General features: G+C 44.7%; 1 long non-coding RNA gene across 3 annotated transcripts; it reads left to right on the top strand.

Annotated features, from left to right (window-relative positions):
• The first annotated feature begins 6 nt into the window (after positions 1–6).
• On the top strand, positions 7–25,074 carry LOC112656208 (uncharacterized). Of its 3 annotated transcripts, none has more exons than XR_007406148.1 (7): positions 7–410; positions 6,908–7,079; positions 7,193–7,280; positions 17,536–17,648; positions 19,775–19,913; positions 21,718–21,937; positions 22,289–25,074. It is a non-coding gene; the product is annotated as an uncharacterized LOC112656208 (long non-coding RNA). The 3 variants fall into 3 exon arrangements; XR_007406149.1 differs by having other exon boundaries at positions 8–410; positions 19,775–19,848; XR_007406147.1 differs by lacking the exons at positions 17,536–17,648; positions 19,775–19,913; positions 21,718–21,937; positions 22,289–25,074 and having other exon boundaries at positions 22–410; positions 7,193–7,606.
• Positions 25,075–25,377: the final 303 nt, after the last annotated feature.

Here is a 25,377-nt window from a genome sequence, read left to right as displayed (position 1 = left end):
CTGCTCCGGGAGCCCCCTGAGCGCCTTGCGGTGCGGCTCGCCGGCTGTGCGGCTGCTTAGGAAGAAACATTTGCGCAGATCCGCCTGTTCTTTTTATAATTATTATTTTTATTCATGAGAGACACAGGCAGAGCAGGGAGCCCGACGCGGGACTCGATTCCGGGCCCCGGGGTCTCGCCCTGGGCGGAAGGCGGCGCTAACCACCGAGCCACCGGGGCTGCCCTCCTCTGCCTATTTTTAAATTTGATCGCTTGTTTGCTTTTTTTCTGTTTCTTTTATTTATTTATTTCTCTCTCTCTTTTTTTTTTTTTTTTTTTTGCCATCGAGTTGTATGGGGTCTTTATATATTTTATAAATGACCCTCCCCCCTTTATCGGACGCACGGCCTGCAAATATTTTTCTCCCATTTGGTAGGTTGCCTTCTCATCTTCTTCTTTTTTTTTTAATTTAATTTATTTATTTATGATAGTCACACAGAGAGAGAGAGAGAGAGGCAGAGACACAGGCAGAGGGAGGAGCAGGCTCCATGCACCAGGAGCCTGACGTGGGATTCGATCCCGGGTCTCCAGGATCACGCCCTGGGCCAAAGGCAGGTGCCAAACCGCTGCGCCACCCAGGGATCCCCCCATCTCTTGCTTCTGTTGCCTTGGCTTTTGGTGTCAGATTCAAAAAGTCGTTTCCAAGATTGAGGTTGTGTTGTGCCCAAGATTGGGAATCCGAGAAAGCACCGAGGAGCCGACACCGATGCAAGTACATGAGGGTTTATTTACAAGCTCGAGCTTGGGTCCAAGTATACCCGACGCAGCAGGGCAGGGACTTGGACCCTCTGTTATAGGGGCCAGTGGCCAAGGAGATCGTGACATACGCAGAGAGTTGCACAGTCATGTTGGTCCACACGCAGGTGGCCGATTGAATTACCATTCACCCTATAGTGACCATTTGAACCAGCCTATTATTCTGGTTAGAATTGGCACGCAGGTTTGGCGGCAAAAGAGGGGTTTTCATTCCTTGGCGGTTAAAGGTCAGAGGTCCCGCATTCCTATGTGTGCTGGTTTCTGATAAGGGTGTGCTTAATAGCTAAACTAGGGTGAGGGAGTGCCTTGAACAATAGGCAGGTCGTGTGTTGGGGGGGGTTTACATGAGATGGGTGTAACACAAAATGGAGTTAGTCCTGCTCTGCTTGTCCAGGGGTAGGGGATTTTTGTTAGATTTCCTGGGTCCCACAGTTGGTGTCACCACCCATGTTTTCCTCTCGGAGTTTCCCGGTTTCAGGCCTCAGGCTCGAATCTTTAATCCAGTCTGAGTGTACCTCGTGGGTGGTGTAAGACACAGGCTCAGTTTCACCCTTCTGCGTGTGGCTGCCCACTTTTCCCAACACCGTTTGTTGAAGAGACTGTCGGCTCCCCATCGTTTGTCCTTGGCTACTTGGTTGTGAATTAATTGACCATATGAGCGTGGCTTTGTTTCCAGGCTCTCTATTCTGTTCCATCGGTCTCTGTGTCTGGTTTTATGCCAACACCACGCTGTTCTGGTGACTAGAGCTTGGAGATACAGTTTGAAATCAAGAAGTGTGATTTCTCCAGCTTTCCTTCTTTCCCAAGATTGCCATGGCTACTGGGGGCCTTTTGTGGTTCCAGACAAATGTTGGGACTGTTTGTTCTCTCTCTGTGAAACATGCCAGGGAAATTTTGATAGGGATTGCATGCAATGTACAGATGGCTTTGGGTAGTATAGACATCGTAACAAAACTGATTCTTCCAATCCATGAGCATGGACTGTCTTCCCGTTTATTTGTGTGGTATAACTTTTAAATTTAATTACCTTTTTTTAATTGGTGTTCAACTTGTCAACATATAGAATAACACCCAGTGCTCATCCCATCAAGTTAACTTTAATTACTAATTAATCTTTAATGACCCTGTTTCCAAATAAGATCACATCCTGAAATATCAGGGGTTAGGACTTGAACATCTCTCTCTCTCTCTCTTTTTTTTTTCCTTTGGTGGAAGGTACATAATTCAACCCAAATAGGGGCTGTGCAGATAGAGTATAAAATCTTAAGTATCCCTCTTGAAATCTTTAATGCACAGTCCCCACTTTTTTCAATCCTAACATTCCAAGAAAAATTTCCTGATAGCAAAGTTCTTTCCTCAGGCTTTCTCAGTACCAGATGTTAAGTCCTCTAGAGAATCTGCAAATGGCAGAGGAAGAATGCAGAGAGAACACAGTTCTCAAGTGCAGCTAGCTTCTACTCCAAAATAAAGCAACGTCAGAATTTTTTTCAAGCTCTGTAATTTCAAAATGTCAACAAACACTGTTCAAAGTGTTGGAATCTGTTTCCCCCTTTTTTTTTTTTTTCCATTCTGGAAGTTGAGCTATAAAATCAAATACTAATTACATAAAACATTATACTCTGTTAATAAATAAATTAATCTCTGTTTTGTGAGCAGTTTTGTGACCTCATATGATGCAAAGGCAATATTAACTTAAGTGGCATTTCAAATGAACACAGAAAAGATGGGTTACTTAATAAATGAACAGGGATATTTGGCTAACCATTTGAGACAAAATAAAGTTAGAGGCCTACTTCATAAATTAAACTTACATATAATTGAATTACAGATCAATTTTTAAACTTAGATAAAATCAATCATAAAATGAGAAAATGTAAGTGAATATTTTTATTTTTTTCACATTTGTTACAAAAAATATATAGACAAGTAGAGAGGCTAGCATCATAAACACTTCACGATCACCTTTAAAAAATAACAGTAACCATTTTGGCATATTTAGTTTGTAAATTTAGAGTATTTTAAAACACATTATGGACATCATGACATTTTACCCCTAAATACTTCAGTAGCCATCCCTGAAAAATCAAAATATTTCCTAAAATTCACAACTTAATGATCACACTTTACAAAACTAACAGTTATTCCTTAATAATGTTTCATTTTCAAATAATATTCAACTTTCCTCAGTTGTCCCAAACAAGTCCTTTAGAGCTGGTCTATTCATATATTTTAAAAGATTTTATTTATTTATTTATTTTTTATTTATTTGAGAAAGAGAGAGAGAGAGCACAAGCAGGGGGAGAGGCAGAGGGAGTGGGAGAAGCAGACGCCCCACTGAGCAGGGAATCCACCATGGGGCTCTGAGATCATGACCTGAACTGAAGGCAGACACCCAACTGACTGAGCCATCCAGGTACCACAGAGCTGGTCTAATCAAACCAGGAAGTGTGCGTGTTCATACATCACAAGTCCAATTTTCAACATAAATGTATTTGTGGATATCTTTGTAAGTTTTAAGATTATGTTTATAACTTATAGGGCAGCCTGGGTGGCTCAGTGGTTTAGCGCCGCCTTCAGCCCAGGGCATGATCCTGGAGACCTGGGAGCAAGTCCCACGTCGGGCTCCCTGCATGGAGCCTGCTTCTCCCTCTGCCTGTGTCTCTGCTTCCCTCTCTCTCCCTCTGTGTGTCTCATGAATAAATAAATAAAATTTTTAAAAAAACTTACAATTATACTTAAAATGAGCCAAAGAGAGAAATTTACCTCATTATATTTCAGGCATTCTGAGATTGGTTTTATCAAAATATCCCTTAGCATTTATTTTTTATTACTTTTCATTTTTCATTGCTCAGATGCACTTGAATAAAATGAGAAAATCAGAACTAATTTGGTTTGGAGGATTTGATTTCAGAAACTCCCTTTTTCTTCACATTTTTTTTTTTCGTATTCAGTTTATTTGAGAAAATATAAGTGGATATTGACTGTATTTTGGGATTGGGAAGTTATACTAATTACAATTGCAAAAGATATAATCTATAAAAAGAGATATGAGTCAGTTTAAATACATAAAATCTAAAACTTATTTGTATATATATACATACATAAAAAGGATAACAACATGAGGAAAAAAGGTGTGTACTGTATATAACAGATGTTTATATTTTTCATATAAAAACAAATTGCTAACATATTCATTCTTCAATAGAAAAGACAGCAGAATTTTATTTTATTTCAAGATTTTGTTTAAATTTAACATTTAGTGTAATATTAGTTTCAGAAATAGAATTTAGTGATTCATCACTTGTATATAACACCCAGTGCTCCTCACAACAGGTGCCCTCCTTCATGCCCATCACTCAGTTACCCCACCCCACCACCAACCTCCCCTCCAGCACCCCTCAGTTTGGTTCCTAGAGTTAAGAGCCTCTCAGTTTGAGACAGCAGAATTTTGAAAGGCAATCCACAGGAGAAATACAGCAATTAAACATATGAGAAGATGCTTGTTTTCATTTAAAAGAAAAACCAGTTAAATAGGATCCCTAAAACCTCATCAGTTCTAACACACTATGATTCTGAATATAGAAGATTCAGTTGGCACATTTTTTGCATATATTTGCCCTTGAATTCACCTTCCAGCACAAAACATTTTAATCTCTAATACAAAGTCACTTATATCTCATTTATCATATCGCTGATAAAAAAAATCTGGATCTTTAAAAAACCAACTTTATTAGGATCTTTTGGTTGCATAAGCTGGAATCCCAACTCAAACTTGCTTAAGAAAAAAAAAAAAATCAGCAGATGTCTACCACCTCCACACATTCCTACATCCTCAGTCTCCCTGTGTTTTGAAAATTCAAATGAGCTTTCTTCAAAATATAAGGGCAAATTGACCTAATTCTTCTCTCCTGCTGAATGGAGGAGAGTTAACTTCTCACACTCACAAGTCGAAAAGCTCTTAAGTAGAAATGACCTGAGAGCCTGCCATGGCCTCCAGGGACTTCCATTTCTGGAAATTTCTAGAAGAAAATCCCATTCCTGGCTAAGCCTCCAGTTGCATCTCTCCAGAGCACCTTAAGAATAGCAACTGCACGTCTAGAATGGCTTGTTTGTCAAGCCTCCAGGTGGTAGGGCGGTGTGGTGGTTATATTTTTGTTTGCCCAGCCCTCTCTTCCTCCTCCTCTTGGATCCCTTGGGCAACCACCCTCTCTCTCTGTGGTCCAGGCAGGCCTGTCAGTCACAGCATGTTCCCTGACCCCCCAACCCCAGCCCTACTTCCCACAAGGGGTTGTGACCCAGGCTGATCCATCACAGTGTTCCTAAGGTTGGATTAATAGATGTCAGAGGAGATGTGCTCTTCCCCGTAAAGGAGGTTAACTTGGGATGAGAAGTTAGCTGCTGGTGGCCAAAGAAAGCCATTTGCCCCAGGAGAAGATAAAGCATAAAAGAGAGCTGGAGGTGATACAGGGGACAGAGAAGAGGTGGCATCAGATGAGCGCATGTAAACAAGAGTCCTGAAGCCATCCTACCCCTACCCTTCCCATATATGTGAGCCAGTAAGTTACATATGTTGCTAATTAGCTTGAGTTGGGTTTCTGTCCTTTAAAACCAAACAGCCCTAACTTATGGTACTTCTTGTTTGCAGGGCAGCTCCCATGGACCTGAGTTGTTCAACCAGTCTTCCTCTTATCTTCTGAGCTACTGTCCTCTACTCTCTTGGGCGTGTGACTCTGTGTGTGTGTGTGTGTGTGTGTGTGTGTGTGACTGTGTGTATGTGTGTGGGGGGAGGTGCTTAAGGGTTATCAAATGGCTTCCATAACAACAAAGAACCTGGTGGGTCGTGTTTTTGTTTTTGTTTTTGTTTTCCAAAAACTCGTTTTTCACTTCCAAGGATGTGGGATATATTTTAAACACACATGCACACACACACACACACACATATCATTTCCATTGGGCCCACTGATCTACGGGTTAACCCCAACACTGAACATTCCTTTCCGTTCTGGTGGTCAATACAGGCATTGCCCCAAACCTAACAGTTTGAGAAAACAAACATCATCTCCTAGTTTCCATGGTCAGGAGTCCAGGAGCCCCCTAGCCGGGTGGTTCTGCCTCAGACTCACGAGGCTGCAGTCACGGTGTCAACCACGACTGTCGTCATCTGCAGGCTTCACTCCAGGGAAGGATTTCCTTCCGAAGCTTGTTCCCATGGCTGTTGGCATGTCTGACTTCCCCAGGGAATCTGAGTTCTTTCGAAAGTACCGTGATCCTGTGCCAAAGGCTAGCCTGACAATCCTAGGATGGGAAGGAGGGTACGTGAGGGAAGGCAGGAAGAGTAGGGGGGAAGGTATTCCAGGCAAAGGAGAAGCACCCCATCAGGCTCCTGTGCCACTACCTGCCTAGAGCTATCTCTAACAGTTTCAAATACGAAAGTGGCCACAAACCCTAACTTTTTCAAATGGCAATCAGGCAGGTCCTGGGAATACAGTTCAGCGGGTCAGAATTCAACCTCAGCCATGAGATTATAGTAGGTGGGAAAACACACAAACATGTGGATTGCTTGAGTTGCAAACCAAACTCATCGGGCCAGCGGTATAAACAAGAAGGTTCGGGGGCTTTTCAATTCCAGAAAAAGCACAGTTCCAGAGGATTGGAAGAGCTAACCTCAGCTCAGCTGCCCACTCCCTTGGTCACCTATGCTCACAGCACCCCTCGGACTCTGGGTGGGCAGAGTCTTGTCCCATCTTCATCTGGGTCCTCCATTCTTTATCCCAAACTGATAGAGCTCTTCTCTGCATTCCTTAAGCAGTATTTAATGTGCATCACGCATTGGGCGCTTAATCAAATATGTTCCGATTAATAATTCTATGTTTCAACAGTTTTAAAGATCACAACGATTAGTTTTTCGTGTGGGAATGCCATTTACAGGCAGTTCCCCGGGTTTAGATGCTTTGAATCCTTCACTTTACGCTAGACCAGTGCTTTTCAACCTTGGCTACCCATTAGCATCACCTAGAAATGTCTTCCCATTCCAGGATTCGACACAGGAATTAAAAGAGAATACTGAACGACTAAGAGTTACTAACTTTTGCTAAATAAAATTTCCTTGGCAGGAAGCCTAGATGGAGAACCATCACTTGAGAATCTTTTAACTGCAAGCATGTGCTGTATACCAAGGGCATCCTTATAACCTGTGAGCTTGTTGGAAATGCAGAATTTCAGGCCCCTGCATCAGAATCTGCATTTTAACAAGGTTCCAACCAGTGATTCACATGCCCGCTAAAGGTTTGGTTTTGTTTTGTGTCCATTTGTTTTATTATGAAATATTCACACGTATAGAAAAGCTTATACGTGTGAATAAACGTCCAGGTGCCTGACATTTTGCCCCGTGTCTTTAGGTGAAGACTACAATGAAAAGAGATGAAACAATCGAGACCCCCGCTCCTGTGTGGTCTTTCTAGTGTCTCTTCATCTGCTTTCCTTCCCGTAAGTGGGGGGGACTGTTCTGAAACCCCCCATCCAGGTTTTTATATCTTCATTGTCTCTTTTCCAGTGGCTCTGTGCTTCTGAACGTTACATCTGCGTTCTCTATAATTACTAATTTGTGTGTTTTTGAACATTCTGTGTTGGGACTATCTATTCTGACAGATGTAGTTCAAACTCATTTATTCAGCTGTAGCGTCATATTCCGTTTGTGAATATACCACACGTTATATAATTTGTCAGGTGTTTAAAATTAATAATCCCCAAATTCAATAGTTTTCCATTTTCACCATTACTGTATTGAAATAAACATGTTTTTCTGAAACAAACATTTTATCCTGGCTTCCCGGTGGACTTGTGAAAGTGTCTATACAGGGCGTGTACCCACAAGTAGATTTCAGCTGGAGCAATTTTGGTAAACTCTACCCCAAAACTATTGTGCAAATAAAGCCACCAAATCCCAACATCCTGACCAATACTTAAGATTGCCCACATTTTTTTCTTATTTATTTATTTATTTATTTATTTATTTATTTATTTATTTATTTATTCATGAGAGACACACAGAGAGAGAGGCAGAGACAGAGGCAGAGGGAGAAGCAGGCTCCATGTGGGGAGCCCGATGTGGGACTCGATCCCAGGACCCGGGGATCACACCCTGAGCCGAAGGCAGACGCTCAACCCCTGAGCCACCAGGTGTCATCCCTCCCCCCACATTTTTTTTTCTGATCTAAAATAAGTGACATATTCATTCACAATTCCCTGACTATAAGTAAGACTGATAACCATTTGTTGGTTTAGTGGTCCTTTAGTTTTGCTTTTCTGCCAAATAATCAAATTTCTTGTCCATTTTTTAGCATATAAGTATTTTAAAGCTAAAAATATTTTCATCTAAGCAGTGATTTTCTGTATTCTACAAGTTTTAATATGTTGCGTCTTCATTTCTATGCAGTTTAAAAGAATGTCTAATAAGGGCGCCTGCCTGGTTCAGTCAGTGGAGCATGTAACTCTTGGTCTCGGGGTTGTGAGTTCAAGCCCCACATTAGGCAAAGAGTTTACTTAAAATATATTTTTAAAAAGAATGTCTAATATTTTTTAAGACTTATTTTCCTTAAGGTACAGAACTTGATGTATGATATACATACCCATTGTGAAATAATCACCACCATCAAGCTAATGAACATATACATTGCATCATATATTTTATTTCTGTGTGTGTGTGTGTGTGTGGTAAGAAAATTCAAGTGTACAACACTGTTGTTAACTGTATTCATATTGCTGTGCATTAGAACTCCAGAATTTGCGGCACCTGGGGGGCTCAGTGGTTGAGCATCTGCCTTTGGCTCAGCGTATGACCCCCAGGGTCCTGGGATCGAGTCTCACATCGGGCTCCCCTCAGGGAGCCTGCTTCTCCCTCTGCCTGTGTCTCTGCCTCTCTCTGTGTCTCTCATGAATAAATAAATAAAATCTTTTTTAAAACTCCAGAATTTATTCATCTTGCAGAACTAAAACTTTGTGCTCCTTGACCAAATCTTCCCATTTCCCCCTCCACCCACTCCCTGGCAACCAGCATTCCACTTTCTGCTTCTGAGAGTTTGAGTATTTTTGATTCCACATATAAGTGAATCACGCAGCATTTGTCTTTCTGTGTCTGGCTTATTTCACTTCGCATGATGTCCTCCAGTTTCACCCATGTTGTCCTGAATGGCAAGATCTCCTTTTTGAAGGCTGAGTAATGTTCCAGTGTCGATACATACCAGTCTCTTCATCCATTCATCTGCTGATGGACATTACTGCTGTTCCATTTTTTGACTATCGGGAATAATGCTACAGTAAACACAGGAGTGCAGACATGCCTTTCAGATACAAATTTAATTTCCTTTAGATATATATACCCAAAAGTGAGATTGCTCAGTCAAATGGCAGTTCTATTTTTAATTTTTTTTCTTAAAGATTTTATTTATTTATTCATTCATAGAGATGCAGAGAGAGAGTAGCAGAGACCCAGGCAGAGGGAGAAGCAGGCTCCATGCAGAGAGCCCGACGTGGGACTTGATCCAGGGTCCCCAGGATCACGCCCTGGGCTGCAGGAGGCGCTAAACCGCTGCGCCACCGGGGCTGCCCTATTTTTTATTTTTTTGAGGAAACTCCATACTGATTTCCATAATATCTGTATCAATTTAAAAACTGCATGAGGGCTCCCTTTTCTCCACACCCTTGCTAACATTTACCTTTACTTTTTTGATGACAGACATTCTAACAGGTGTAAGGTGGTATCTCATTGTGGTTTAGATTTGCATTTCCCTGATGATGAGTGTTATCGAGCACCTTCTCATATACTTATAGGTCATTTGTGTATCTTCTTTGAAAAAAAATGTCTAGTTAGATCCTTTGTTTTTTAATTGATAAAATAAGTGGCTAAATAGACTTTTTTTTTCAAAGAAGATATACAAATGACCAATAAGTGTATGAGAAAGCTCCATGCCCAGCAGAGTTGATGCAGAGCTCGATCTCACAACCCTGACATCATGACCTGAGCAGAAATCAGGAGTCTGACACTTAACCTACTGAGCACCCAGGTGACCCAGCTGTGGGCTTTCCACAGATGTTCTTTATAGTGTTGAGGTACCTATTTTGCACCCATTTTGGTAAAACTCTTACTCATGAATTGATGTTGAACTTTGTCAAATGCTTTTTCTGCATCTGTTGTGATGATCATATGAGTTTTACTTTCATTTTGTTAATGTGCTGTATCGTGTTGATTAATTTCCATTTGTTGAACCATCCCTTGCATCCCAGGGATAAATCCCATGTGGTCATGGCATATGACCCTTTTAGTATGCTGTTGAGTTTGATTTGCTAGAATTTTGTGGAAGATTTCACATTTATGCTCATCAGGGATATTTACCTATCATTTTCTTTGCTTGGGTTGGCTTTGTTTTGTTTGGGTATTTGGATGATGCTGGGCTCATAAAATGAGTTTGGAAATGTTCCCTCTTTTTCCAGTTTTTGGAAAATTTTTGGAAGGATTGATATTAATTCTTCTTTGAATGTTTGATAGAATTCACATGTGAAGCCCCATCTGATTTAGGCCTAGTCTTTATTGGGAGGTTTTTTATTTTTAATGTCCTTATTTGTTATTGGTCTACTCAGGCTTTCTATTTCTTCTTGATGCAGTTTCAGTAGGTTGCATGTTTCTAGGAATTTATCCATTTCTTTCACGTCATCCAATCTGTGGGCATGTAATTGTTCATAATAATTCTTTATGATCCTTTTTATTTCTGAGACATCCGTTGTAATGTCTCACCTTTCATTTGTGATTTTGAGTCTCCTTTCTTTACTTAGTCTAGTTAAGGGTTTGTCAATTTTGTTTATCTTTTCAAAAAACCAACTCTTAGTTTATGTGGATTTTTTTCTATTGTTTTTCAATTCTCTAATTTGTTTCTATCTAATATATATTATTTCCTTCTTTCTGCTAAGTTTGGACTTTGTTTTTCTCTTTCTGATTCATTGAGTTATAAAGTTAGGTTATTCATTTGTAAACTTTCTTTTTTTAAAAGATTTTATTGTATTTATTCATGAGAGACACAGAGATAGAGAAAGGAAGAAATATAGGCAGAGGGAGAAGCAGGCTCCATGCGGGAAGCCCGATGTGGGACTCAATCTTGGGACTCCAGGATCATGTCCTGAGCCAAAGGCAGATGCTCAACCACTGAGTCACCCAGGCGTCCCAACTTTCTATTTTTAAATGTAGGTGCTTATCCCTATATATGTCCCTCTTTGTACTGCCTGTGCTGCAACTCGTAAATTTTGATATGTTGTACTTTCATTTTCATCTCAAGACATCTTTTAAATTACTTTTGATTCTCTCTGATTTTATCCAATTTATAATTGATCCAATTATAAATATATACACACCCAACATCAAAGCATCTAAATGTATAAAGCAAACATTGACAGATCTGAAAGGAAGTTGACAGTAATATAGTAAGAATTCCCTTCAGTCAGTAGAGCATGTGACTCTTGATCGTGGATTCATTTCCCTCCCAAACTTTGAAAAAAATTCATCCATTATTTCTTTAAATAACTTTTTTCTCCTTTCTCCATCTCTCTTCAACTGCTGGGACTGCCATAAAAAAATATGTCTATTCATTTGATGATGTCTCATAAATCTTTTCTCCTCTCATTATTTTTTCTTTATCCTCCTCTTATTGGATAACTTCAAATGATCTGTCTTTGGAGCATCTGGGTGGCTCAGTGGTTGAGCATGGCTCAGGGCACCCCAGGGTCTTGGGATCGAGTTCCATGTTGGGCTCTTTACAGGGAGCCTGCTTCTCCCTCTGCCTGTGTCTCTGCCTCTCTCTCTCTCTCTCTCTCTATCTCTGTCTCTCATGAATAAATAAATAAAATCTTAAAAAAAAACCTCAAATGATCTGTCTCTGAATTTGTAGATTCTTTCTTCTCCTTGACCAAGTCTGTTATTGAAGTTTTGTATTGCATTTTTCATTTTATTCACTATATTCTTCATATCCAGAATTCCCATTTGGTTCTATTTTACATTTTCTATCTCTTTTTCGAACTACTCATTTTGTTCATGTATGGTTTTTCTGATCTTTTTGAGTAGTCTGTATTTTCCTGTGGCTTGCTTAACTTCTTTACAACAATTGCTCTGGAATATTTGTGGATATCCATTTCTTTGGGGTTGGTTACTAGAACTGTATTGTGTTCCTTTTGGTTTTTATTTCCTTGATTTTTCATGTTCTTTGTAGCCTTGCATCGATGTCTGACATTTGAGGGAACAGTCACATCTTCTAGATTTTCTGGACTAATTTCAGTGGGGAAAAACTTCTTTACCTTTGCATGGGTGTGGGGATGCCAGCTAGGTAGGGTGTGGCAGCTTGCTTCAGGGGGCACAGTGGCAGAGACTCTGAGATGCTGTGTCAGCGGAAGTCGACATCAGCACAGAGTGTGGGGACCTCAGTGGCGAAGGCTGTAAGTGTCCACAGCAATGGTATGCATTGGCTTTAGGGATCCTCCAGCTCCACTTTTCCCCTACAGGAGGTTGTGACCAAGGATATTCTTGATTCTGAGAGGTGCTGGGCTGGGGCAATGGGGTGACAGAGGTAAAATGCCTTCTACATGTTTCTATGTGGCCATCCTTAGTTTTTGTGCTCCATTGAGTTGCTGCTGCTTCTTAATTGTACTCCAGAACTCTCCTGGAGCTTTAGTCATTGGTGGATAGTTCTTAAATCCCTGTTTTTGTGGGGTGGCCAGGGTTGGGACCTCCTAATCTGCCATCTTGCCCATGTCACTTCCCATTAAAGTTTGAGAAGTACTAATATAGGGCTTCCCATTACCTCTGTCTGACCACTTTGCACATTCCTAAGCTTTCTAGCTAGTGGCAGCTAAGGGTATAGGCAGATTACAACTTCAACCAGAATCAATGGAATATAGTCACACATTCATTCTACAAATATCTTTTCAGCTGTGGGAATATTGTCTATGGTTGTGCATACCATGTACCGCAAAGACTGTCACATCTAAGAAATGCCATTCACGTTGTACATTTATATTTTTATTGCTACAATTTTCTAGCAGATGGCAGTACAGTGTCTTGTTCTAACAAAAGCAATATGTATAACAAAGTTCAGCCAGATGGAAGTAAAGTACCTTGAGGAAGGGGTACCATTTTCTATTCAAGTGTGCCCTGTGGGCTAGATGTCCTTTAAGTGAGAGCAAGGACCTGAGGACACAGCAGCAAATCAGAGATGCCAACTTATTAAATAAATACTTGTCATTGAATATATTTTTTTGAATATAATTTTTGTTAGTTTTTGTGCTAAGTTATGCTGCAGTAGGTTTTTAAAATTTAATGTACATGGCATATTCCCATTGCGTAGGTCGTTGCCTATGACTTTACTGTTTAATTTTATTACATCTGGTCTTTTTCCCTTCATCTTGGAGCATAATCCCTAATTACAGTACTATTCTATGGGGAAAATTCTAGCTACTTCCAAGTTTTATACTTTATGGCATCATTGACAAGTATTCTTTGTAGCAAGGTGAAAGGAAAGCTCTCTATACTTTTCTGAATAATTCAAAATTCCTATCAGCAAGTGCCTTGGATATGGACAATATAAGCTCAGTCAGTATTTGTTTTTGTATTTTCAAGTTTTGAAATACATCTCTTTTGAAGCTCTTGGACCCTAATGGAATTCTCCAACACAGTTGCAAGTTGTGGTGCAGAGTAGCAAAGATTTATGAGTAGGGATGCAACATAATTTATGAGAGCTAAAAATAGGAAGCATTTTAGATTTCAAACAAAAGGTGAACAAGCAAATAAATCACTATATATTCAAGCAACTAAATATTACACAGGTATTAAAACCATGAATCTAAAAAGTAATATCATAAGCAATATGCTCACTTAAAATGTTAAGTAAAAAGGTTTATAAAGTAGAAAAAAATCATATACAGTGCAGTCTGAATGTCCCCTCACTCCTTGTTATTTTGAGCTGTGAACTAGTATCATAGACATGACCCAGAGCTAATTAGAAAATCAGACTTGTGGATTCCACTTCAAAGCCATCGAGTCAGAATCTTCAAGTGATTCTTAGGCATTTCAGAGTCTTAGAATCATGGTCCAGGTCTTATTAACTTGGGGAACAACATCAGGCCATCTAAAATAGGTACAAAGTTCACTAGGTCATTGGCATCCACCCACCTAACACAAGACCATAGCCCTCCTCTGAACACAAACCCGGTGTCTCCACAGGGGTATCCACAAGTGTAGACTCAGGCACTGGGGTGGTAGCTTTACTTCTAACTCAGCATCCGCCCAAAATGGTCTTTGATAATGATTATTTTAAAATTATGTCAAAGAAAGTGGGGAGGAATGTATCTTCTTACCTTCGCAATTTCTTGTTGAATAGGCTTTTAGTGTAATTTCTGCCTGTTTGTTTTCCTTTGTGCATCTTCCTATCCTTCACATGCCTCCTCTCTTACCTAAGAATCCTGAGAAGAGGGAAGGAGGAGACCCAGCATTCCAAAGTTAGGAGAAATGATTGCGCCCTCGTGTGTAATGATGGATACCACCCCAGAAAGCCACACGCATGCTCTCTTACCTCCTCACCATGGAATGTGGACATCACTATCCCAGTGACCATCTTGCTACACGTCCAACCTTGCTGATGTGGCTCACCCCGTGGTCCACTGACCACTACCCTTATGGTTAGACCAGTCTACCCTGGATCTTGGCTATGACTCTCACTATTGTAGATTGCTCTGTGGGGCTCTCCTAGGTCACTATCCATATCATGGTTCTTTTTTTTTTTTTTTCTATTTTTTAAAAGATTTTTAATTATTTATTTGAGGGAGTGTGAGTTGAGGTGGGGAGCAGAGGGATAAGGGTAAGCTGACTCCCCGCTGAGCACAGAGCCAGACAGGGGGCTCGATCCCATGACCCTGAGATCATGACCTGAGCAGAAATCAAGCATTTCTGAGCCACCCAGGTGCCCCCTACATTGTGGTTCTTAAGTCAAGTGCCTCCGCCCACCTAAATGCTGGTGTCCTTAGGTAGTCCAGTGCAAAGCTCTGGCCACTACTAGAAGAACCTTTGGACATTTCTGTCCTCCAGGCTGGCATCACCTGTCGTATCCACATTACAGACACCACATGTCTGCCTAGAAGGGCAGCTGGGAGAGGACTTAAGCAGACATTGGACAAAGGCAGAAGGGTGTGGGAGCAGAGATCCCTCCCCTGAGAGTTTCACAGGAAATGGCCCATCCTGGTTACATGCAAGCTTAGAGTGTATAGTAGAATAGAAAAGCAGAGTAATAGAAGTCAGAAAACCTAGTGTCTTGTCCTAGTTCCCTGTATGATCTTGGGAAAGTTACTCTCAGACTTTTTCAATTTCACCTTTCATAAAATGAGGGTAAAAATATTTGTAGATTTGAATCTCCAAGTTCTGATTAAGTTCAATGAGTTAGTATTTGGAAAGAGCTTTGAAACATGTAAGATGTAGCACTATATAAATAATATCCAGCATCATGGCAAGAGAAAAGGTGATCTGTGCCCAAAATTGGCCTCAGCAAGTGTCACACTTGGCCATCTGGTAGGATTTAGGAGTAATTATCGTGTATTACAAGGTCAGGAGAGAACCTGAAAACAAACACCACGTTAGAAAACAGTACACAGCTGCTGCCTTATAGGAGAAATGAATGGCATCCAGAGAGAATAAAATGTTCAATACAGGGGAAAAGGCATCCTGTCCTAAAAACATACCGGTAACAGAATATCTACATTTTATTTTCTCAAACATCTAGGCGTTTGTTCAGATCCTGAATACATGAGGTTTTCACATTTCATAACGTACCCTTTAGTCTACATAGATTTGTGGCAAAATAAGCACCATGCTTATAATATAATGGCTTTGTCAAGTTGGTTAAATTAGCCGAAGGCCTTGTTCAGCTCATCGTTAAAATTCATTTCCCAACATTCTTTAGCTTTATTGACTCTTTCATCGGTTCCTCCTCAGTTCTGTCATCATTTCTTTCCTTGGATCTCTTTCAATTTCCTATCTACAGTGTTCCAAAATAATTATTATAAAAGTTGGAGAGAGTTGATGAACCTTTTTTATTGGAGAGAGATGAACCTTCCAGACTCCTTCCCAGCTCATCATCGCAAGCCCCCAGAGTACAGAGTGGAAGTTTATAACTTGCGGGAGCCTTGGTGCTTAAGCATGCAGAGCAGATGTCTCATTTCACACGTTTTCCCCATTTATTATACATGCTATCTCTGCCTGTGGGAGCGGAGCGCTGCTTTGGGGGGTGGGCCTTCCCTCGGCCCGGCAGGCCGATGCGCGCAAGTGGGCTGTTGAGTCGGCTTCTCTTTACCCCGGGAGAGGAGGTTTTCGATTGCTGTTTTCATACAAGCCCATCAGAGGGAAGGAGTCACACTTCCACACTCCTGCCTCCGCTTTCCCTACCTGGAGTGCGTAGACGTGGACGCACCCGTCTTGCCAGGCACAGCTTAATTCCCGAAGCCTATGAGGCTGATACCGCCACTGGGAGCGATGGGGCCCTCTGTCTCCAAAGGGCTGAGGGGATCTGTCGGTGTTACCGCTTTTTGATGCCACGGTTAGCAGCGCGGGAGAGAGAAAGGCGCTTCTGGCCGGGGCAGTGGCTGCCTTCGTGTCTCCCCTCGTAGCGTGCGCTCCGGCCGGCACACGCCGTTCTCGCCCTGCGACGTCTCACAGCACCTAGGACGGTGCCTTGCACACGACTCGTGTTTCGGAAGGACTGCTTTGGGGCACCTGGTTGGCTCCGTCGGTCAAGGCTCTGCCTTGGGCTCAGGTCACGATCTCAGAGTCCTGGGATCGAGCCCCACATCGTAAATAAAATAAAATTTTTATAAAAGGGTTGCTTAGTCAATTATATAAAATAGCCTTTCCCCTTCGGGAACCTAACTTTGCTCTGGCATTAGGGCTAAAAGAGATGGGGGAGAAGGAATAAGGACACAGAAGCCAATCCGGAAAGCTACTGGGACGAGGAGAAAGGTTGGCCTTATCAGAAGAGCACAAAGATCTTCAGGTCTGAAGGTCTGGTTGGTCTTCTGGGCTAGGCGTTCACCTGCCTCTGCTCTTACTCCTTCTTCCCTACGAGGGTTCTCCAAACAACCCCGTACAGGGAGTCTAGGTTCACATGCTTAACAGTGTCCAACCCAGTGAATCTCAGACACAACCAGTGGGAGGGTCAACTGGCACAACCCTGAACGAAAGCAACCTGGCAGCAGATTGCAAGAGTCCTAAAGATACTCATGCCCATCGTAGCAGTAATTCCACTTCTGAAACTCTGTTCTATTGAAAAAAATCCTAAATCTGGATGAAGATGTGTGCCCCTGAAGTGCTCGGTAGTTTTATTTGTGCGGAAACAGGAACAATCCGAGAGGCCTGCAGCAAGGAAAGAGGTGGATAATAACCCAGCCCCTGGCTGGGATGTTTATTAAAAATTATTTTGAGTTATAGGCATTTCGGCCTATTTTTAATAAGTAGCATGCAGTAAAATTGACTTTTGGTGTATGTAGGTTTTTTTGTTTTGTTTTGTTTTTTAAGATGTTGCTTATGTCTCTGAGAGAGAGGCTGAGCATGGGCACAGGGAGGGCCAGTGGCAGCCCAGTGCCCCCCAGGGCATCACAGTGACCCCTGGAGGGAATGCTCACAACACTCAGTGAGGCAGATACTCTTGCTCTGGTTTTGCAGAGGGATGGACCAGGCACAGAGAAGTTCCATCATTACCACGGTGACACAGTAAGCGTCACTGTCTAGTTATCAGCAACGATAAGATGTCTCGGATGCAGGAGAGGGGCTGACAGGTAGGTGCTGCCTTTGGAAACCTTTATTTTCAGTGGCTGGTGCCCTATGTTAACCCATTAAACAAATATTTTACTAAGTACCTTCAGTGTGGGTAATGGTCTAGTCACCGGGGAAACAGGGGTGAGCACACATAACCCCTGCATTCACAAGACATGTGTTTCTTAAAATCAAGTTCCTGGCAACATGTACCAAGAGACCTTAAGGGGCACCCGGGTGGCTCTGGGGTGGAGCATCTGCCTTCAGCCTAGGGCGTGACCCCAGGGTCCGGGATCAAGTCCCCCACAGGGCTCCCTGAAGGGAGCCTGCTTCTTCCTCTGCCTGGGTCCCTGCCTCTCTCTGGGTCTCTCCTGAATAGATAAATAAAATCTAAAAAAAAAAAAAAGAGAGAGAGAGAGAGAGAGAGACCTTAATACGTTTCCTCTTCTATCCAAAAGAAGAGCATTCCTATTAAAGCTTTTGTGGTAAATCCTCTTCATGGTAGCAAAAAAACATGTACCTAGTGTTGATGTTTTCTTATTTTGTTTTATTTTATTTTTAATTAATTTTATTTTTTGGAGAGGGAGAGGAAGAGGCGTGGGAGGAACACTGGGAGAGGGAGAGAGAGAATCCTAAGCAGACTCCACACCCAGCGCAGAGCCCAACGCGGGGCTCGATCCCACGACTCTGAGCTGCAATCAGGAGTCGGACACTTCACTGACTGAGCCACCTGGGCGCTCCTGTCAGTGATTTTTTTTTTTTTTAAGTGAAGTGGCATAAAGCAAACCTGTATGTGTGAACTGTAACCAAGAATCTCATTTCTAAATGTGAAAATAATCTAAAATAGGTACAAATACTTATACGGAGAGCTGTTTATCAGAGCGTGGTTCATAATGGGGACAAACGGAAACAGCTGGTGTAGCCCATAGTTGAGAAATCGTTGGGTAGATTGTGGCACAACCACATGCTGGATATAATAGTCCTTCATGACAGGTCTCAAAACGTCTCTATTTTATGAACAAATATAATGTTAAATGAGCAAAGCAAACTGGAAAACAGCCTGTTTAGTACGCTCTTACCTGTGTGAAAGAATATGTATGGGATGTGATCTAGGTAAATTAGCATAGACCATAGGAAATGAACACGTTTGTAGGTGGAAAGGATGAAATAGCAGTTTCACAAAGGAAAAAACATCTGGCAGCAAATAAGCCAAAATATTACCAGTGACGATTTCCTGGTGGTGGGATCGTCAGCAACGTTCATGCCGTTCCTTAGGATTCTCAGCACTTTTCCATTTTCACAGTATACACAGATGACTTTTCCAATAAAAACATGGTTGTAGAAAGAAAAGAGAACAAATGTTTCCCTTTTGGCCAATTGGCTGACTCGTAATGCCAGTTGCACTCTGGTTCCCCACCTGGAACCCCTTGTGTCTTATTAATTCCGTCTTATTCACGGGGTGTGGACTGGGATAGAGACTGGGCCCAACACCATAATTCAGGGTTGCAGGAGGAAGCAGGGATCTGATGCGGGTAAAACACATGCCGACTCTCTGAGCCTCATGGGAAACGACTGTTTTATGCTCGCTGCCTGGGAGGCAGGTTCCTAGGCCCTGACTCCTGGCATCTCCAAGAAAGACACTTGAATTTCTTGCTTATGACCTAGAGACCTCCCAAGCATTAAAAAAAAAAATATATATATATATATATATATATATATATATATATATATGGGCACTGGGGGGCTCAGTCCATGAAGCGTCTGCCTTCAGCGCAGGTCATGATCTCAGGGTCCTGGGATCGAGTCCCGCGCCAGGCTCCTGCTCAGCGGGGCGTCTGCGTCTCTGTCTGCCCCAGCTGGTGCTCTCTCTCTCAGATAAATGAATAAAGTCTTTTTTTTTTTTTCAAGTCTGTATTTAGAACCAAAAGGAAGGTGTGTCATAAAGTTCCAGCTCTTGAGGACAACAAGGACAAGTTGTATACGGTGGAGAGGGTGTTGTTTGGAGGAGACTAGCTGGTCACTTACCCGTCCTCATCGGTTGGCGCCGCTAACCACGCACATCCGTTCATGTAACCGAACACTGGGAGATAAAAGGTTTAGGTACAAGAGGCCATCCTTTCAAAATACATCACAACTTCTCCTTTTATAGCGTGTTAGCTGTGCGCATACATCCCGTGCGCACCCTCCGGAGCGTGCCCGGACGAGGACGAGGACGAGGACGAGGTATGGCCCAGCGAACGGCCGGCGGGCGTCCCACAGCTCTGCTGCCAGAGACGACGCACCTGCAGGTACAGGCGAAATCCTCCCTTGTGAGAAGCGAGACAAAAGCGAAGGACGGGGCGCTGTGAGGAAGACGCAGGCCGGGGAGCGGGGACCCTGCGCCAGCTGGGGGCCTCTCTGAGGAAGGGGCCTTGCCGTGGGGAGGGAGATGCAGGGGGGCCCTGCCCCAGTGGCGAGGGGCTAGAGGTGCTGAGGGGGCGAGGCGGCCTAGACTGTTCTCTAGCAAGGCCGACCGTCCTCAGCGGTGTCGGCAGGTGAGGCTGGCCGCGACCCAGGAGGGTACCGGCCATGCTAAGGTCGTATCCAAAGTAGAAGGGGACTCCGCTGGCGAGCTGGAAGCCGACCGAATGGTATGACTTCACTGGCATAGTTAAAACGTCATTCCAGCAAAGTGTTCTACTGGATTCTATCGGGTTCCACGGCTCTACTGCGTAAAATTCTGGGGTTTGCTTTAAAGATACTCCAGATACAGGGGCGCCTGGGGGGCAGTCGGTTTAGCTTCCAACTTTTTTTTTTTAAAAGATGTTACTTATTTATCCATGAGAGACACAGAGAGAGTTAGAGACACAGGCAGAGGGAGAAGCAGGCTCCCTGCGGGGAGACTGATGCGGAACTCGATCCCGGGACCCAGGGGTCATGGCCCGAGCCAGAGGCAGGCGCTCCACCGCTGAGCCCCCGGGGTGCCCCGAGTTTCTAACTCTTGATTTTGGCTCAGGTCATGATCTCAGGGACAGGAGATTGAGCCGACTTGGGCTCTGCACTCAGTGTGGAGTCAGCTTGGAGTCTCTCCCTCCCTCCCCCTCCGCCCCCACCCTGCTTGCTCTCTGTCTCTCAATCACATACATACATACATATTTAAAAAATACTCCAGATATAAAAAAGAAAGGAAAAAAGATGAGGGTATGGGGGAGAAAGACAAAATAAAATTGTTACGAAAGTGCAAATTGTTGCGTCCGGGTGGTGGGCCCGGGGCGGGGGAGTGTATCACACACTTCTCTGTACTGGGGGCGGGTTTGAGAATTTTTCTGATTAAAAGCGTCCTTTCCAAAAGAGAAAAAGCAGGCGCGTTGGCTCTGACGCCCAGCTCCGCATCCGCCCCGCCCTGGGGGCTGTGGGACCCCGGGTGCTCCTTCCCCGGGAGCCTTGCTGTCCCCACACTGGTGACACGCAGGCTGAGTGCAGTGGTGGCCGGGCCTGGTTCCCAGGCGGCACCTGCCAAAAGCTTCGTTTCCGTAGGTCTCACTCGGCCGCATTCTGTTGCCTTCCAAACACTCGCCCCGCGTGTGTGGACGTCTGGCGGGAGACTGGGACGGTCGCCTGCGAGGGCAGCCAAGAGCTGGGCGGGGCCAGGGCCAGGGTCGCAGCTCGGCCGCTTGGAGCCTGGGCAGACCAGCGCCTGGCGGGAGGGCGTCTCGGGACCCCCCGCCCCCACCTGGCCTGTGCCCTGGCTCCAGGTCCCCGGGGAAGGGAGGCAGCCTGCTCTTGTGGGCTTTTCCACGGGGCCTGACAATGACACTGACACAGGCAGCCCCACGGGACCGAAGCGCACCCATTTAGGCAATGGGGACGTTGTGGGGCCCTCCTAAGGAAGTGAAGCCCCCGGGCAGCAGTTCCAGCCGAACCCTTCCATGCTGAAGCTGGCGAAGGGAGGAAGTTGTGACACTGGGACCAGGACGGAGCTGGGCTGGGGGAGTTCGTAGTGGGGAAGTGGCAGGAGGTCGGGGTTCGCTCGCAGGGCTTGTTGGTGTGGATTTCTCTAGACCCCGACTTGCCATCCCTGGTGACAAAAGCCTTCCTTTTCTCCTGGTACAGGGAGGACATCTTCCATTTGGGAGTTTTATCCCTTGCGTTGTGGGAAGGGAAGGAGGGGAAGCCAGAGCCTTCTTGCACCTGCCGTTTCTCAAGAGCCTTTAGCTCAAAATCATCCTTATATCGAAGCGGCATATTCTGGGGTGACCCATTTTGCCATCCTCTGCACCCATGAAATAAAATCTATGAGATGCCAAAAAGCCCCAGTGATACTGAAATACAGGTAGGAGAATATTAAAAACGGGTTTTAACATAGTAATATGTATTTATAGTCATGTGCAGGGTAACAAGACCCGGCAGGCTAATAACGACTGTAACATCGAGATAGGGGCAAGCAGGTGCACTATTTCAGGATATCGGCAACAGCTGTGACCGGGAAATATCGGTGCTTTCTTCAGAATCTAAGCTGGAGACTGGCATTGAGGGGTTTGCTAGGATGGGTGCCCGGGCTGGGGGAGAGAGGGGAAGAGGAAGGAAAGAAGAGGAAAAGGAAGGGAAGTTCAAAGCTGTCTTGAATCAGAGGAGCGAGGCCGCGGCCTAGATACAGAGATTTCCCGTAGTTCCCCCCCCACAGGTCCGGCCTCCCCCGTTAGGAGCATCCCCCACCAGGTGGTCACCAGGGGACTCCGCTGGCGAGCTGGAAGCCTTTTGTTAGAAACGCAGAACTGACTCGGACGCATCCTCACCGCCCAGAGCTCACCCTTGGCAACGAACACCCAATAGACTCAGGCAAGTGTACACTGACAGGTGCGACCATTAGGATATCGTGCAGAAGAGCCTCACGTCCCCCCAGATCTTGCTCCACTCATTCATCTCTCCCACCAACCACCGGTCTTCTCACTGTCTCCGGTTTTGCCTTCTCCAGAGGTCACACGGTTGGAATCCTGTGCTCCGAGTCCTCTTCAGATTGGTTCCTTTCCCTCAGTGGTAGCAGTTAAGGTCCCTCCTTGTCTTCTCAGGGGTTGGTGGCTCATTTCTTTCGAGCCATCCTATATCTTTGTGATGATTTTTTTTCTTGTTTAAGTAGATGTTGGCTGCTTCCAAGGTGAAATACCCTGTTGAAGACAAAGAGATATTTAAAAAAAAAAAAGATTTTATTTATTTATTTGAGAGAGTGAGAGAGCGAGCATGATTGGCGGGGAGGGGGCCAGTGGGGATCAGGGCAGAGGGAGAGCGAGGAGCAGACTCTCTGCTGAGCAGGGAGCCCAACGTGGGACTCGATCCCAGAACCCTGAGGTTATGACCTGAGCCAAAGGAAGGTGCTTAACTGACTGAGCCACCAGGAGCCCCCAAAGAGATACGTGTAGTAGCCCCTCCCTTCTCAAATTCTTGAAACCTGCGGGAGTTTGGCCTGTGGAGCATCTGGCAACAAATGGGGAGTTGGGACGTGTTCAGGACTTGGTGCCAAGAGTGTCACTGGGGCTCGGAGATGTCCGTGAAAGCCTTGACTTTGCCCTTGTCCTTGCTGCGCTCTAGAACTGCCTTCAGAAACAGCTTCCACGTTTTGATGACGGCCGTGCTGTAAAACGGGAAGAAGGCCCATTATCATCTTTTCTTTAAACTGACAGAGCAAGGCAGGCAATGGTGAAAAGCTATTCATCTGGATAACAATCTAGATTTTTAAAATCCAAAGGCAGTTAATAATGCGACCTAGGTACTTTGCCATTATGATGACATATCGTATGTAAAATATTAAGCGCGTCTAATGTTTCATTCATTTCCATCATATCAGTCTGTCAAGATATAATAAATCTACAAAGCAGTCTACCAATATCTCCGCCCCAAAACATTTCCTATTGAACAACTCTTAGCTTTTCAAGGACTCATGAAACTTGAAAATTGCCCCTAAATTAGCATAGCTATATTCACACAGTATTTCCAGCCCCAACAAAGAAATGCCACTGGAACAGTCGCCGAGTACTTTTTTATGAAAAACTGATGTTAGTGACAGATTTTTAAGCATGTAATTTGTTTCATTTTATTCGTAAAAACTCCCGGGACTGAACACTGAACTTTCAGAAAGTTATTTATTTTGCCTTCTGGCAGGCGAGAACTGATGTAAAAACAACCAACCAAGAGCACTGTGCGCTGGCCTATTAGGTTCAGCCGTGCAGCAGGAGGGGACATAAAAGATCTTTTCTCCCGCATCCCCTCTCTCCCTGGAGACTGAGGGCACATACTTGGATTTTGTCATATCATTTGGTCCTGATGCAACCTTACGATGGGGACAGATTCCTTACGGGAAAATTGCACGCCCCGCCCCATTCTCCCCCGACGCCGGACTTGGAGAAGAGATCTTATAAATAAATAGTGGAGTCACCTGCTGCCAATGGGAAGGACGATCCCCCAGGGCCTACGGATAGCGGGCGGGCTACACACGGACGCCCGGGCCCTTCAGAGCGGATCAGCCTCGGACTCTGTCCTGGGCACAGAAGGTCCACCGAGCAATGCGTATGTCCCTGGAGGGACACACAGTCACGTGTGGAAAAAGAGATTAGTAGGGAAACAAAGGGTTAAAACCTGCAGTGGAGGGTGTGGGGCCAGAGGAATGGGGAGCTGACGGGATGTAGGGCAAGGATGGGGTGTCCAACTGCCCCGATTGTCATCTCCCGGGGGCCAGTCCCGTGAAGGAAACAGCAATCCCCCCCCTCCTGGGGGCAGCCACGCTGTGTTTGCTCTGGAGGCAGCTTTTTCCAGAGTTGGGGGTGGGGAGGGCTCGGGGACCAGGGGTGCCAGGGACACTTGCCAGGTGCCTCTGCCCCAGCTTAATTAGAGGTCTGCAGGAATGCCAGGCGCTTTCCCTTGGTGCTACTGGAACGAACTGGGAACATCCGTGACATTTTCCGTCGCCTGTACGCGATACTGTGTACTCACTTCTTCACTGTGAAATGGGAATACTGACTGCAGCTGCCTCATAGGGTTATGTGAGGTTAAGGTACGGGCGCCTGGGGGGCTCGGAGGTTGAGTGCCTGCCTTCGGCTCAGGGCGTGACCTGGGGTCCGGGTATCAAGTCCCACGTCGGGCTCCCTACTCAGCGGGGCGTCTGCTGCTCCCTCTGCATCTCCCCCTGCGTTCTCTCTCTCTCTCTCTCTCTCTCTCTCTCAAATAAATACATAGAATCTTAAAAAGGTCAGATTGTGTCACACCGAGTAACCTCGGTTGTTTTGTGGAACTTCAGCCTCCTTGCAGGCGGCAACACATCCCGGGCGCGTTCTCTAGAGCTGCGGTGCCAGGGCTTTGAAGCCACCCTGCTAGGACGTGTTGGTGGCTGTTGTCGGGGGCCCAGGCTGGCCTCGCATTTGGGGCCGCTCTTCTGTTAAGTGCTTTCTCTCCCTGGACCTTTGTGGCCTCCCCTGTAAGTCGAGGGAAGGTCTCTTTCAGACTCTACTTCCTTGGTGGAGCGCAACAAGCCAGACACGGAGGCGACACACACAGTGTGTGATTCCAGGAGGGGAGGCCTCGTCCAGGCCCTCCCAGTGCCTCGCACATCCTCTCTGACACAGAACACAGATTTCTTCAAGAACTGAATTACTTCTCAGCTCGTGGCTTCTGCTCTCCTGCAGGCCAGGCCCCCAGAGGCCAAACATTTGGGTGGTTGTCTCCCCGGTGTATGTGGCCGGAGCTTGCTTCTGGCCGCATGATGGCCAGCGCCGGGCCTTGGGA

Source organism: Canis lupus, chromosome 26, assembly GCF_003254725.2.
Source record: "Canis lupus dingo isolate Sandy chromosome 26, ASM325472v2, whole genome shotgun sequence".
NCBI lineage: Eukaryota > Metazoa > Chordata > Mammalia > Carnivora > Canidae > Canis > Canis lupus.
The sequence above is the reverse complement of the archived record's forward strand: the minus strand, read 5'-3'. Positions and strand labels throughout refer to the sequence as shown.